Here is a 15,529-nt window from a genome sequence, read left to right on the forward strand (position 1 = left end):
ATCTCTGCGCAAATGTAACGTGACTTTCCCAAACGCACTACTTGACATCTTCCCTTTACAGAAACATTACTTTTTAAAGTCGCCTGATTGAGATTCAGAAGCGTCTGTGTTTCTGGCTTAAGTTGTTCCAACTTGAAAAAAAAAAAAAAAAAAACATCTATCATGTCATTAGTTTCGCCAAACTAATCTTTAAATTTATATTCCACGATAAAGGGGCTGCTTGCGTGAAGGCCGTCGCTTCAGAGGATGCTGTGCAAGCCAATAAGGAATAAATTGTCGATACTCCGTGCGCGCCCTGCACTTCGTGATCGGCATATTCTCCTCCTTCTGCTGCTCTATCGCAGATCTTTGCTTATCCACCGGAGCGAATTCAGCAGCGACACGTGCCACATGCCTTTATCGTGGCTGATTCGGCAGACCTCGGTTCCATCGCGATATCTACGCATTTGCGTAAGTACTGCGAAGAGACGAGAAGGAAGCGGAGGACAGCACTAAAGGTACATTATAGATTGTATTTTCCCTTTTCGCTACTGAGATAAACAACACATTTTCCCTTCGTAGCAGCTTTAAAATTATTGATTAAAGAGATAATAATTCTTTCTCGCAAATAAAATAATACTTGCTATGAAAATGTAATAAAATGTAAATAAAATAATATATAGATTTTATATTTATATTTATATATAAATTTTTTACACTACAATTCTGGTTCTTCAATCTATATGAATTATTTATCTTGAAAATGATGCGTAAGAGGCTAGATAACGAGTTCCATTGTAAAAATATTTTCAATATAGAATTTTTAAAAATTTTGTTTTCCAACATAATTGTCACATTATTTGTCAGCGTTTCACACGTACATAATAATTTGTCGGAAAGCTTCTTGAAGAAAGATACACCCCAGAGAAAGAGAGTCTATGTACCGAACTGCTCATCTATCAAGATTAAGTGCAACCAGCTATAACGTCATAATATTTTCCGGTCAATATTTGTCCGCGATTTTGAGTATTGATATGAAGAACCGGCGATGCACCACGGAAATATCGAGTCAATATTGGCGACTTATTGTGATACTGATCCATTATATACACTGTCGTCGTCGTCGTCGTCGTCACCGTGAGCACAGCGTCTTTTATTACCTATATATCGATGTATATATGTGTGTGTGTGTGTGTGTGTGTGTGTGTTGGGTTCGTCTCAAACAATATAAATATCCGCCCCTTGGGAATAACTCGTGCACGTTGTATAGTGAACGCGCTATCAGCGGAAATGCATGGCTCGTAAGTAGATAGAAGTGGATCAACTGCAACGATAAGCCGGACTGGTCGCGAACGAATCGGAAAAGTCACAGTTTATCCATTTTGAGGATAGAATTTATCGATACATCGATTTGATTTTGTTTATCGGTATTACTCGGCACTCTCTATCTCTTTACGATATACATCTCTTTACATATAATGATACGCAAAGATGAATGATGCAATTTATCTTGAAGTGATATGGTTTTGATTCTGTCAATCGTCAATAATTTAATGCTAAAGTCACAATGCTATTTTGCTGGAATCCGCGAAATTTTGTAATAAAAAAAGATTTTACTTTTTCTTCAATCTTCTCAACTAATAGAGTTAAATATATATATACAGAAGATATTATATAAAATTGAATATGTATGTGAATTCTCTTTCTTTTTTAATAATAATTTTTTAATAATAATTTCACTGATATTTTTATAAAGCGAAATATTTTCTGTTTATTATTATAAAAAATAGCATTCAGATGACGTTCCGTCTGTTATAATAAATTCTGTAATATTTTTATATGTATTTTACTTATTGAGGTCACAAGCATTACATACGCAAAAATTAATATCGCTACAATATGATAAAAGTTGTGAAATTAAATAATAAGAACAACATATGACTTTAATATAAAATGACTTTAATATGAAATACAGCAAATCGAATATTGAGATTGATCAAGAGATATGATATTATTTAATAATTATTAATAATGAATTATCTCAAATATTTACCGATATTTATGTTTGGGACAAAACAGTTTTATGGTGTAGTTTTTAGGGTCCATCGAAATAGGAAACCCTTGAATGATCTTTTATAATGTTGTAACACACGTTGTGAGCCCGTTATTACATTGTATTATTAGCTTAACCCTCACATAAAGCTCTCCTGCGTCAATGGATTTTCGCCGAACAATTATTATCGGTAATCCATATTGCGTTTTGTATACGGATGCATAATATATTCACCTGCCACAGTATTCCGCCATATTCTCTCCAGGTTGACACGTGTGCAATCAATTGTTTGTTACAAAAGTTAGGTTTAATGTTAGCAATCACTTTTGTGATCTTGCGTATTTTAACCCCCCAATTATATTACGACAATGTCAAAATCGCGATCCTAAGCATAGATGAGTTTTATGAATATGAAATGTCTCTTCTAGAAAGTTCATTATTTTTTTCTCGTATTTTTCTTCATTTTATGCGTGACCTACTTTTTCTTTTCGCCATAAAGATAAGAGTTATTAAAAACAGTTAATTTAACGCTTCATTTATACTTGTCACGGTTCGATAAATAATAATTGTCTTTCTTTTCACCATGATAGTTAAGGTTTAATTATACAGTTATATATTATATAATTATAGATATATTCTGAAATTTTAGAGATATTTTGATACAAATAAAGTGATAAATATTTTTTACATATAGATTATATGTAGATTATATATCTAATATTTTATATTTCTAGATAACTATAACGGCTACATACACAAGTGGATTTGGTAGTGCTTAGATATTTATCGTGATTCACATTTAGATATATATTATATATATGTTCAAGGGAATAACGTATATCGTGAGGGAGTTGAAACTTTCGATTCATTTATATTATATAGAATGTCCCAAAAATCAGATGTTTCTTTAAACAATAGCTTTTATATAATTATCGATTGAAAATATAAATCACACTTTGCGGACTAAATTTTAAAATGGCAAATGAACAACGAAATTATGTATTTCTTTCTTTAATTACTTTTAAATGTATTTTATTTTAACACGGTTTTTATTTGTGATCAATGAAAAAATCATATAATGCTAAAAAATTGTGGTAAATTTTCTCGTTAAAAAACAAATCGAATTTTGAAAATAAAAAAAAATGTGCGGTTAAGAGGACATCCAATAGTTTTGGGACGCTCTCTGTAATACATACTTCGCGCATGATGCACGAGAATTTTCTCATGAATTTTAATAACGATATATATATATAGATAGATGTGATGAGTTTTAACGGAAGTAGGACTCGTGGTAGGCGACCAGCTGGCTCCTTTTCCGGCGGCGAAACAAGAGGACATCCGATGCGGCACCGTAACGTAATCTCGCGCTCGCCTAACTTTGTTTCCTCGATCGTTCGAAACTTCCGACAATCGCGAACCTCGTCTGCCAAACGGAAGTTCTTATTTCTTCGCTATCGAGACTGTAGCACGATGATATGTACCTCGAAAATAAAATACCACGCTACCATAATTGATCAAATCATCCGGACGACACGATTCTACGGAATGTAACATATTGCAAAGTGCGAGTTCTCTTATTTTTTATTCGATCGTGATTTTTGTTTCATTCTTGTGAATCTTTTGATCATACGTCTTTCATGATATATATTTTTTAATTCTTTTGGTTAACTAAATCTTTAACATTATATAATTAATTTCTAATCCTTTGTAAGACTAGCGTGACTATTATTTGTATATCATTTTAAAATAATTAGAATTTTGAATCTCAGTGATTTTCTCGATACAAGTGTCACAAAATAGTTATATTAAAATAATAAATAATTTTTGAAGTTTTTTCCCACATTTTACACGGTATTTGATATTTTATTTTTCGTAATATAAATTATGAATTAGTTTGTCTTATTTTGTGATTTAAGATTAAAATGTGTAAAGTGTCGAAAAATTATAAATTACATTAATAAATGATTTTTAAACAACATAAAACACGAAAGAGCTATAAATGAGAAATTTAAGATCTTTTAAATTTACAAAAAAAAAATTAGTCAAATATATGAATATCTATGTTTTTAAAATATAAAACTAGTTTATGGCTAGTTAACTTGGCTTCGAAAAAAATTTCCATGAAAACTTTATTACTAACTTTGCCTGAGTTTAGCTTGCGGGATAACGGCATCGATAACAACTTAAGATCTACAAACTTTAAGTACATCTATCATCGTGATTTAGAAAGATACTTTCCGACCGGTACTTTCCGAATAAGATTTACATAGAATTTAAATCTGAAAAATGTTATATTTTTGCAGCGATAAATTATACGAAACTTCACGCAGCATCTTTCACTTCAACGTATAATTTAATTTTAAATTTGGCGAAATTAAGTAAATATTTAATTAAAAAATTAAGAAATTTAAATATTAAAATGGTAAATACAATACGCCAGCAAAAATTCTTCTTTATTTATATTATTATTTCAAGATCCACTCTTTTATAAAAATAAAGATAACGAAAGAATTTTGGAAGAGTACAAATATAGTTTACGTAAATCTTAAGAATCGTCTCTCATATATAATAATAAATAACACAAAAGTGTTTTACACAGCACATTACTATGAGATTACCTTCACGATAAAGTGAAACGATTTGCCGCCAATAAAAACCAGTAGCAAATCCCGATCAAGGAAACGAAGCTTTACGACTCGCACGTTATATACTTTCTCTCTCTCTTTCTTCTTTATATATAGATATATATATATATATATATATATATAATTATTTTTTCAAATCTTTTTTCTTAATGATAATAAATACGATGATTATTTCACATAATTGCGATTCAGCGCGCAAACTTAACGATTATCCCAATGATAAACCCGGATCGAGAAAACGAAAGATTATAAATCGCATATTATCGACATTTTCTAAACTTATTCTTTCTACAATTGTTTGACATTTGTAAATGACACGAAACGCGATGTGTTCCAGTTGGGCGCGTAAACTGAACAGAAAACTTCACCGGCGCGTACCACGAGACCTTATCGCAGAGATAAAATCGAGAGATAAAATCGCGACGATGAGTGATAGAAGACGGTGAAGTTGAGGACGAAGAAAAAAGAGAGAAAGAGAAAGAAAGGAAACGGTATAAAGTTGAACGAGACAAGATAAAAAGAGAAAGATAGACAAGAATTATCGGGGGGACACATCGTAAGAGACGAAAATAGAAAAAGAGAAAGAGAGAAAGAGAGAGAACTTACAGGGAAAGTGGAATAGAACGAGAGAAATCGGCGAGTTTGCAAATTTACTCACGATTGTGTGGTACGTTTTGGCGGTGCGGCAGGACTGTCGTCGCCGAGGGTGGAAAAGCACGTCGGATCCCCCGCGAAAGAGGCTCACTCCTATCCCGATCCTCATCGCGCAGACGTGCCTTCCATCCCCTCTGCGTTTACGTGTACACACGGCCGGAAAGCGAGGTATAGCGCGCGGGGGAAAGGGACCGAGAACGAGCACGGACTAGGGGCGGAAGGCAGGTGGAGGCCGACGAAGGGATGAGACTCTCTTCTCGTGACTGCGATAGGGAGACATGTTTAGGGATATGTTTCCGGCATAACAAGAGTTCATAGGACGTTGAAATAAATTGATCTTACATGGGATACCGGTGCAAATATTGTGCGATAAAATTTTAAAAATTTCTTTGCATAATTTAAACAAGTTTCCAATTTTTTATGAGAAAGTAATCTCTAATTGCTTACTATAAGATCGTGCATTAACATGGAATTGCAAAGGAGTAAAGGAGTTTGTCCTTTTCGTAATATATGTTACAATTGTATCTTGCTATAATCGATCTAGAGTTTTATTTCTTTTGACGCTTTTCATAATGCTAATCTTGTCATGTTTCAATAATTGACGTAACAATATAAGAAAGAAATTTTTTCTATGTTCCCTTGCGAGCCAATATAAATTGTTTGTCCAATATTTTACGAGCTAAATTAAAAACGCGGAAGCAAGTTACACAAGTAATCATTCATAATGTAAAGCTTTTTATTTAATATTCAATCTTGAGAAGATGATTTGTGGATATTGAAGAGCTAATTTTACGGTATATGTATAAATATTTGAAGCGAAGGCATGTCGCTAAATAATGTCCGTCATTACCTTCTTTCTCTTAATAAACAATTCTTCTAGACTGTATTCTCCTGAGAAATGTTTAAAAGTTAATATTCGACTTTGTAATTAACTCTTGCATTGTAATTTAGTTAAATTTATCTGAAGTACATTTTTGAAAATTTTATCGAAAGTTCTTGAAATACTGATTAAAAAAGTTATGCTGAATTTCTCGCAACATTTATTTGCAATATATTTTTTTTTATTTATACTTAAACATACAATCTTTAATAAAACAACCTAATGAAAAAGTTACTACGCGAACTCGTACGTTTGATTCTTCCAACAGTGAATTGATTATTGATTGAAAATAATTTTATACGTCGCTCTATGCGTTTGTCATGATTTTTGACCAATAAAATATAAATTGATGGATATGCGACATACTTTCTATTACACACGGATATGCGTATACACAATGCATGCAGTGTTAAACATTATGTCGCGAATTTGCGACGAATCTCCTGGAATCTATTTGAAACATTGCATACTTGACTGTCTCGATTTGCATGCGCATTTCGATACCTTTTTGCTCATTTAATTATAGACAACGAAAAATACAATACGTATACTCATTTAATTATCCGTATGTCAAGGAGAGAGATTCGACGGCGAAGAATTAATATCGCGTAAAGTAAGCACATATTTGATCACATTAATTGTATGACGATATTACATTTGCTGAACAATATTACATTCGCTGTCTCTATTGCGTGCACGCGATATTTTACATAAAATATACCGAATGTCGACAATTAATAGTATGACCTGATACCCGTATTTATATTTGCTTTTTTCATTTGTTTCAACGTACAATGTTCAAAAGGGCACGGTATTGTTACAGGTAAATGAGGTTAGCATTTTCTCTGACACATATATAATAATATGAATAATATAATTTATATATGTTATTGTGTCACGCTTACAACATAAATTTTATACTCTTGTAAATGAGAATAGCGGAGACTATGAAATATCACAGTCCTGACTTTAATAACATTAATTTTCTTTGATAAATTTGTAGCTGATTAAGCAAGAAGAGAGGGAAAGAGAGAAAAAGAGTTTTTTTATATATAACTTTTTGATCGGGATTATATACCTTGATAGAAATAAATCTAGAATTAAAATTCTGAACTGATAGAAGTCTATCCAAACTTTGATGACAAAGTTTTGCTCCTTAAGCTTCCACAGTCCAATTAAAAAAGAGAGAGAGAGAGAAAAAAAAGACAACAGTCAATGTTGATCAAAGAAACTGCCTAAAATTAAGATCAAAAGTTTTGGGACACCCTTTGGAAACTTATTCTAGAGCTGACTATGCGAGTGATGTCAAAGTTTTCGTTGCTTAACTGACGCAATCCTTAAAGTTGAGTTTCTGGATCGACGCGATATAATGAAAGGATGGAGGGTGGAGGGATATATATCGGCTAAATATGGAGGGCAGCGAGCTTTATTGCGAGACAAAATTCTTAATCGCCCAGTCGAGACAATAAAGGGTAGCTACACGGGACGAGTTCATCGGGTAACTGTCTTCCGAGAAAATGGATCCTGTAACGGCAGGATTTGCCGAGATACCTCTTCGAAAATTGCGGCTAATTCTTGTGCTAATGATACGTCAAAATCTTAATTCCGCCCAGGCTCCGGCAATCGCTTTGATAATATAATTGATAAAGCATCCAAAAAACCAGTGTCACTTTTTAATCTTTATGCGATTAATTATTCATTTAGTAAAGTAAAATATAGCTCCAGCCAATAATATAATACTGTTTATGTGATAGTTTTTAATTACATCAAAAAGTTACACGTGTCTGTTTCCAACACTTTGCCTTAATTAATATGTCTGATAAATTTCACATTTGCAACGTGATTATCGCACTACCATGTCTTTGAAATGCGATATTCTGTCAACAAAATGGACACCTAATAAAACAAGAAAACAAGATAAAGTTGTAGCAGACTCATTTTACTATCCGTGTGAGCTCGTATATCTGTAAATTTGTATACTGTAATTTTACGTACGATGTTATAGATTAATATTGGTCTTGGGGTTAATATTTGATTTTGGATGTTGACTCTGTAAGATTCATATTCAATTCAATTAAAATTTACTTGAACGGAATATTCCATTTGAAATTTTATCATAAAAGATCCAAGAATGTAGATTAAAGGTCGTTACTTTGGGATCCTCGGAAGAAACATTTATTCGCACGCAAAACATTTATTCCTCGCTCGTGTCATGCCGCTACAAAAGTGTGATCCCTTCGTATTTTCCCGGCTGCTGCGCTCTCATTTCAGATCCTGGGAAGAGAGCCCCATCCTTTTGTCGGCTTTCACACCTGCCTTCTTTTCGTATAGCTATGTTTTCTCCATTTTTCCCCAGTTCCAACGCTCTCTCTTTGATCGTACCCGAAATATCTCACTGTCCAAAGTATCATAAGAAATTAAATTGTCAAACGTGATAATTTGGATGATTATTGTATCTTTCAAAAATTCACGTCTTATTTCCTTTTTATTTTTATAAAATACACTTCGATAAGGACCGATAAATTTTTGATGGCATTTTTGCTGAAAAAAATCGTCATTGTTCATCGATGTCTATCGGTAATTCTCGCAAAAATATCTACGCTTTTAATTACGAGACACTGTCGCTAAAAGCGTAATATTTTAAACGATTACATACTACTATTTTCGTGTAAATACTCTAATAAGTAATCCTCTTCAATAAAATATTTCTGCACTCTATTAAATACATTTTTTAAAGAACCTATTCCACCTAATCATCTTTTTTTCGTTTAAAATGTGATATACACGTATATAAAAATTGTCTTGTTAAGAATAAGCTTACACAAATATGTGTATTTAATCTTAATAATTATTTTGCAGAATAAATTCTGGGAATATTCAATGCAGTAATACATCTTATACGATAAAATATTCTTGCTATTTTTATTGCTTAACTACGCACAATTAAATATTTTTGTGATAAATACGATAAAATTAAGTTACTGGATAATCTGATTAATTTCAGCGCCGCGTAAAAACACTGTGTTAAATCTTTATTTCGTGTAAGATGCGACGCAAATATTTGTCCATTTGCCAAATATACTATAATGATTCAAAGTTCTCTTGCACGATTTCGTTTTGCATAGATTGCGTACGATACGCGCGATGAATCAAACTTTAGCACCGTACTAAAAGGCACTAAAATGTTACAAGCAGACAAGCTACTCTGTGTAATGGATGACAGTATCTAAGTCTATAAACTGAAGATATAGTGATAGTGTATCTGGAGACGCAAAAAAAAAAGAAATAGAATACAATAGAGTTAAAGGTGAATTTACATGGTAAAATCTTTGCAAACAAAAAAAAAACGACTTGTGTGCACTATAAAACTGAGTTGCGTTGAATAAACAACCACCTTCTTTTTATTGTCCTAAATCAAAATTTAAAATCTTTCTTTTCTTTTAACAGAAAGCTTTTCAATGTATCGGGACAATATTCTTGGAATTCTAAATAATTCAAATTAAGTTTTAGAAATTTCTATGTATAAGCGGATAATAAAATTTTATTTTTTTTTTTTTTGAATTTATTTTTAAAACTTATTTTAAAATATTTTAATACAATGATTTCAATTATACAAAGACGATTAAAATTAAATGTAAAAAAAAAAATTGATAAGCTTTTAAGTTTATCGGAAAATATGTGAATTTGACATACTGTGTGACATGAAGAAAAAGCAGAGGAAACTCAACATTAAAATCCATCAGATTTCAACTTACCATAATGGTGTATGCCTCTTTTTTCGTAATGCACTCACAAAACTAACGAGATTACATTTGTCTCACCATGGGAAATCCGTGACGCGCCTTTCCGGCGTTTACCTGCGCTCATTAAGCGGAAACGCATCAATTATGCATCGCGTGTTTTATACGCAGCTAGGACCTCGGAAAAATCGCCTAATCAAAAAGTTGCGTCGGCGAGGTTCGTCCGCTCGTGAATCTTTCATGTCCGCGTGGGACTGCGCTCGTCCATTACGGTGTCGGCGACGTTTTTCCACCTGCTCCCGAAAGCCGAAGGAACTAGAAAGAGAAATATGGAACCAGCTGAAAAGCAAGGTGAGAAAAGTACGACCGATTGAAATACGGCCTGCTATTCAGACACAACTACGACATTTTCACATCTCTGAAACATCTAGATCAGGATTAAAAACACAGGAATAACTGTAGAAAGTTCCGTCACGTAAACTATTAATTAGAAAATTATATTAAACTTAGTAAAATTGAAGTTTCAAGATTGTAATTATTATTAATTTTGACCTTATTATAATTGACACGTAATTGAATTTTAACGAGCAGATCGCGAATATTAAAAGCGGTTTATCAATAATCTTTTAAGATGAGTATGATTAAATCATGAGTCTAATATCTTCTTTAGCTTAAAATTTTAACGAACGAAAGATCGACTTTAACTTGCGAATGGAAGATGATATGTTGCCTCGTGGATTTATTTCTCCGAGACTTTGTGTGCCTTGTATTTTTTTGTGCTCAAAACTGATACTGGCAGAACGATATTTTTGTACATGGGTAGTTTTTGGCAAAAACAGAACATCCGATTGATACACCCCCAGGCAACTGCCAACTCATCGGTTTGCAATCGACCCTGTATCCATCTGCCTTCATTCGAGCGGAATAAGAGCGGAAAGCACAATGGGAACAAGGGAAATCTATCACGCGTGAGGGGCACAAAGCTTCAAACTTGATTGTTTTGATCCCTCCTCCTTCGCTCGCGCCTGTTTGTCTTATCTTGCAGATTGCGAGAAATCATACGCATTACTCCCGAACGTACGTGACTCGACGCTGAAATGCGTCAAGGACTAACAGATTCGAGGACAAAGTATAATATGTAGGAGGGAAAGAGAGAGAGAGAGAGAGAGAGAGGAATAGCTATACGCTCTCTCAAATAACGATTGCTCCGCTAAGTTCATGGGGTATTTTAATAAGGGAACGGGAGAGAGCTTATTCATATCCCCTGTACGGCGCAAGCGCCGAAAAGCCACCTGTAGCCCCAGCCTCCAATCAATACGTCACATATACACTGAGAGCGAGGCGATATCGTGGCAGTCTGCCTGCCTGCCTACCTCCCTGTCTGCAAGAAGGAAATCGGAACAGACGTGAGAAAGGGAGAGAGAAAGAGAAAGAAGGGAGCGCGCGCGCGCGCGTGTGTGTCTGTGTATGCGTGTCGAGACCTACTTTTGCACCGCGTCGCCGGCCAGAGAAGTTGCTGCCTGTTGCTACTGGCGCCTACCGTTGCGTTACTGATTTTAGGCGATTGCACGTTTCGAGTATCGAATATCCGTGACGACAATCGATATCACTTTCGCTAGGCTTAAAGCTCGGGTTAGCAGCGAAATACGCAATTTCACTCGCCGGGAATGAATAGGACGAAACAATTTCCGGACGCACATTCCATGGCATTTTGCCAGTCAAAGAGCACACACATGCGGAGATTAATCTCACACTTTTTTTATCGGAGATAACTTTTTCAGCTCGGCTGAACTGCATAATAATAATCGGTCTAAAAAATGTTCGAGTCATGTACTATGTAAATTATTTAAGAATATCCTGTATAATCCTCGTTTAAAATCGAAACGTCATATTACAATGCATGTAAATCGAATTCACTCCACCGTATGTTTCAAGTAATTTTTGTACGTTATTGTGGACCACAAAAGGGGCATCAATCTCTTGTTTTCTTACTTACACACCTAAGCGCCGCGGGCATGATTGCAGCCACTTCGTCGACGTCACTTGTTACACGGTAAGAGGATCTTCGACCCTCGTTTTACCGCGATGTTTCCTAAAGAAACTACATAAAATCGCTCTTCTTATACGGCGGCCGACTTAACTCCGACATCTCCATGGTCGGCAGATATGAACCGGGTTTGTCACTTAAATATCGAGAACGACATAGACCTTTTAAACGAAAAAATTCGCACTTTAGGCGATGAAAAATAATTTAAGTAATTTTTGTGGCTCTCAGGTAACTTATACTTTGACGACGTTGTTTATTGCAATGTCATATATTAGACATTTGCTATATTATTTCAGCAGTGGTTGAAGAAAGTAAATTTACACACTTACTTACTTAATACATTTTTATTTAATTTATTATGAGATTTTCTTTTTTACAAAAAAATTTTTCTTTTTTAAAAAATTTCTTTTTTAAAAAAAAAACGATACCATAATTTATTTATACCATTATTACATCTTCTGCTTAACGTTTCATTTGCTTTTCATTGGCAATTTTGGATGTACCGCAAATCCCCGTTTAAATTATTATCACCGTCGATGAATCTCGCAAACACTTCAATATATCGTAATATTGTTGCTGAATAAATTCTACGTAAGGCTCGAAACGCACAAATCATAATGTTCTTAATTAATAAAAAATTACAAATATGTAATTATAATCTTATTAACTGCAGCATGCGTGTGTAATATTATTTACAAATCGTCGAAAATCAATTTGTACTCTATGATGTAATATCGGAAGCGCGTTTGCTTTTATTTACGATTTCGATAACCGTGTTAAAGCGTAGAAACGCAAGCTGGTCATTGTTTTAAAAATGATTGACTGACAATGAGAGAGATTTATTTTAGGCATATTTTTGGTATTAACGCTATAAATTTATTTCAGTTTATTTCTCATTCTAGTGTTCTAACAAAATTACACGCATACCATGACATATTGATAGTTTCCAGCGTTCACGGAAAGTTATCGAATTCATGAATTCCGTGGAAGGTAAACTCTATATCGGAACGTTTGATTTGATATCTTGTTGTTTAACATTACTAACCTAACCATCACTATCGAGTATCGCAATAACCAGTGTTATTTTCCATCACGCTCGAATAAGCCGGAAAAATATGTCCGTAAATAGTGTACTCACACGGAACAATAGAAAATTTATGTGAAATGTATCACATACACACACATTGAATACGGTACTGTGTTAATTTATACCGATAGAAAGGTATAACAAAGTAAACTAATGTTTGCGATATTGTCGTGATGAATTCTCTTTTCATCGTTCTTGGCCAAGTTATTTATTTCCAGATATTCTGTCCTTGTTTTTTCGCATGAAAAAAATTTTCTCTCTGCCAAAAAATGCATGTTCGAAAACGTACATGTATTGGGTATCATCGTGTCGAGATAAGGATGGTCCTTTGAAGATTTGTATTTCCGTTTTATGTGCTGATGGCACCATCGATCGTTCATTCTGTCACTGTTTTTCACCGAGTCCCTTCGATGCTTTTATTACTTTGCTCACGTGTAATCAAAAATAAACCGTGAAAGCAAGAAGAACACGTTTATTCTCGATAATAATTTTCATCAGACGCATACGTTTCTCTGGTAATAAAAAATTATAAATTAAATATCGATAATTTTTAACATTAAGAAATGAAAACTCTATGTTTAATCTCTAAACATCATGTAATTGATTATTCTTCGTTTTATAACAATGATTCATCAATCATGATTTTTTTGTAATAAAAGAAAAGAGAGAAAAGAAGAAATAAAATAAAATTTAGCAACGCGAATAAAACAAAAAGGCAATTCAATAATTAAATGGAAGCCATGAGCGTAAAACCTCTCTTGAGATTTGCTTGAGTGCTCTGACATATGGCCATTTGGTTGAGTCTTTCTCTGCTCGATGAGAGTCCACTATGTCAATCATTCATTCTGCCAATCTGGTGGCAGAGGTTAATTGATATTTCTATTATAGATTTTTTCTGTATGTACATGAAAGAAGAAGTCGCAAAACTACACGATAGCAAGGAAAAAGAAAGAAATACAAAGGAAAAGAAACAGAAAATACGAATTGAGAGACAAGTTTTACCCTCGTGAGGAGATTTTCGCACTTTCCTTACGTGTTAGGTATATTATTTATATATTATATATTATATATTATTCTCTGCACATCCTCTGGAAAATTATATATTGATTATTACAAAAATAGTTGCATTTTATCTGCGATATTTTGTCAGATTTATAGATATTTTTTTCTACTATATTAATGTATTGTCTACTTTTTACCAAATTTACAGATACCTGTTTTCTATCGCATTAATAATTTTAAAAACCATTTAGCTTTAAAAATTTATAATTGAACATATATAAATTTTCATGTTAATTAAATTTTTTTATATTATTGAAAATTTTTAATTATATCATAAGTTTATATGTATATAATATTAATCTAAAGCGCTTTATATATATTTACATTAACATTTGTTTGTATGCATATTATTCTTGTATATCCACATACAAAATATATATATATATATATATATATATATATATATATATATATATATATATATTTACAAATAAATATATTTACAAATATATTACTATTTGCTTTATTACAAAGATAAATAATATTCTAAAAGAATAATTCAACGAAAATATTCAACTAACGAAGGACTGTTATTATGTACGAATAAGAGATTGATTATTCTTTACGACTACTTTCAGGATTCCGCAACAACAAAGTCTCGCATATTAGCAGCATGTACTCGATGGATGAAAAATCCACGTGTGTATCTTTATTCTCCAACATATCCAATTTCATACCGTTTTATCGATTTCGTTATTATTTATAATGTTAAAGGAAAAAACTAGAAAAAAGATCAGATTAAGGTCGCTTATCGGATTACAATTAAGGTCGCTTTTAAGTAGAGCGCTTTTTTTTTCACGAGAATCATCAAGAGAGTTACGTTTCGATGATTTTTTTGATAAAAGTTTGTTCTCGTATTGCAGGAAAATTTACTTTTCAAATTTCTCTGTAGTTCTTTATACTTCTTTTAAAAATTTTTATATCTTCAGCTTATAAATGTTAACTTAACGATTCGAAACAAACAAGCAAGTTTGTTTGCCTTATTTTTCTTTTTCTTGTGAAATCTTTACTTTAATTTCTAAAAGTTATTTGTAATAATTTGACGATAAAAAATAAAGTAAAATTATTAGTTATTTCAAAAGAATATCATATATTATTAATTTTATCGTATCTTTCTTTTACTTCATATTTTCTTTATATTCAAAAAAATACATTTTATATACAATATATATATTTTTACTTTTATGTCCTCTTTATTTTCGATATTCATTATATGTCAGAAACAATAAAATTGTATTATCGGTGTTATATTTATGTCAAGATAAAGAATTTTCCAAATTCAATTGTCTCGATATTTTACGTTCGCATGAGCCACAGGTCTTATTATTTTCCATTTTTCTCTTTTATCTTTGTATCTCTTGTCATATTTTATACCGCATTTT

The 15,529-nt window shown here is 32.6% G+C and overlaps 1 protein-coding gene across 3 annotated transcripts in view; it reads right to left on the minus strand.

The window, feature by feature from the left end:
• Positions 1–5,401, minus strand: part of Rsh (Rap GTPase activating protein radish) — a 136,726-nt gene extending 131,325 nt beyond the window's left edge. The window contains exon 1 of one of the 3 annotated variants that reach the window (XM_072897824.1): positions 5,336–5,401. The gene's annotated coding sequence lies outside the window, so the exon portion shown is untranslated. The remainder of the gene's footprint in view (positions 1–5,335) is intronic. The other 2 variants (XM_072897823.1, XM_072897821.1) reach the window with 2 other exon arrangements.
• Positions 5,402–15,529: the final 10,128 nt, after the last annotated feature.

Source organism: Anoplolepis gracilipes, chromosome 8 (assembly GCF_047496725.1).
Source record: "Anoplolepis gracilipes chromosome 8, ASM4749672v1, whole genome shotgun sequence".
In the NCBI taxonomy this organism is placed as follows: Eukaryota; Metazoa; Arthropoda; class Insecta; order Hymenoptera; family Formicidae; genus Anoplolepis; species Anoplolepis gracilipes.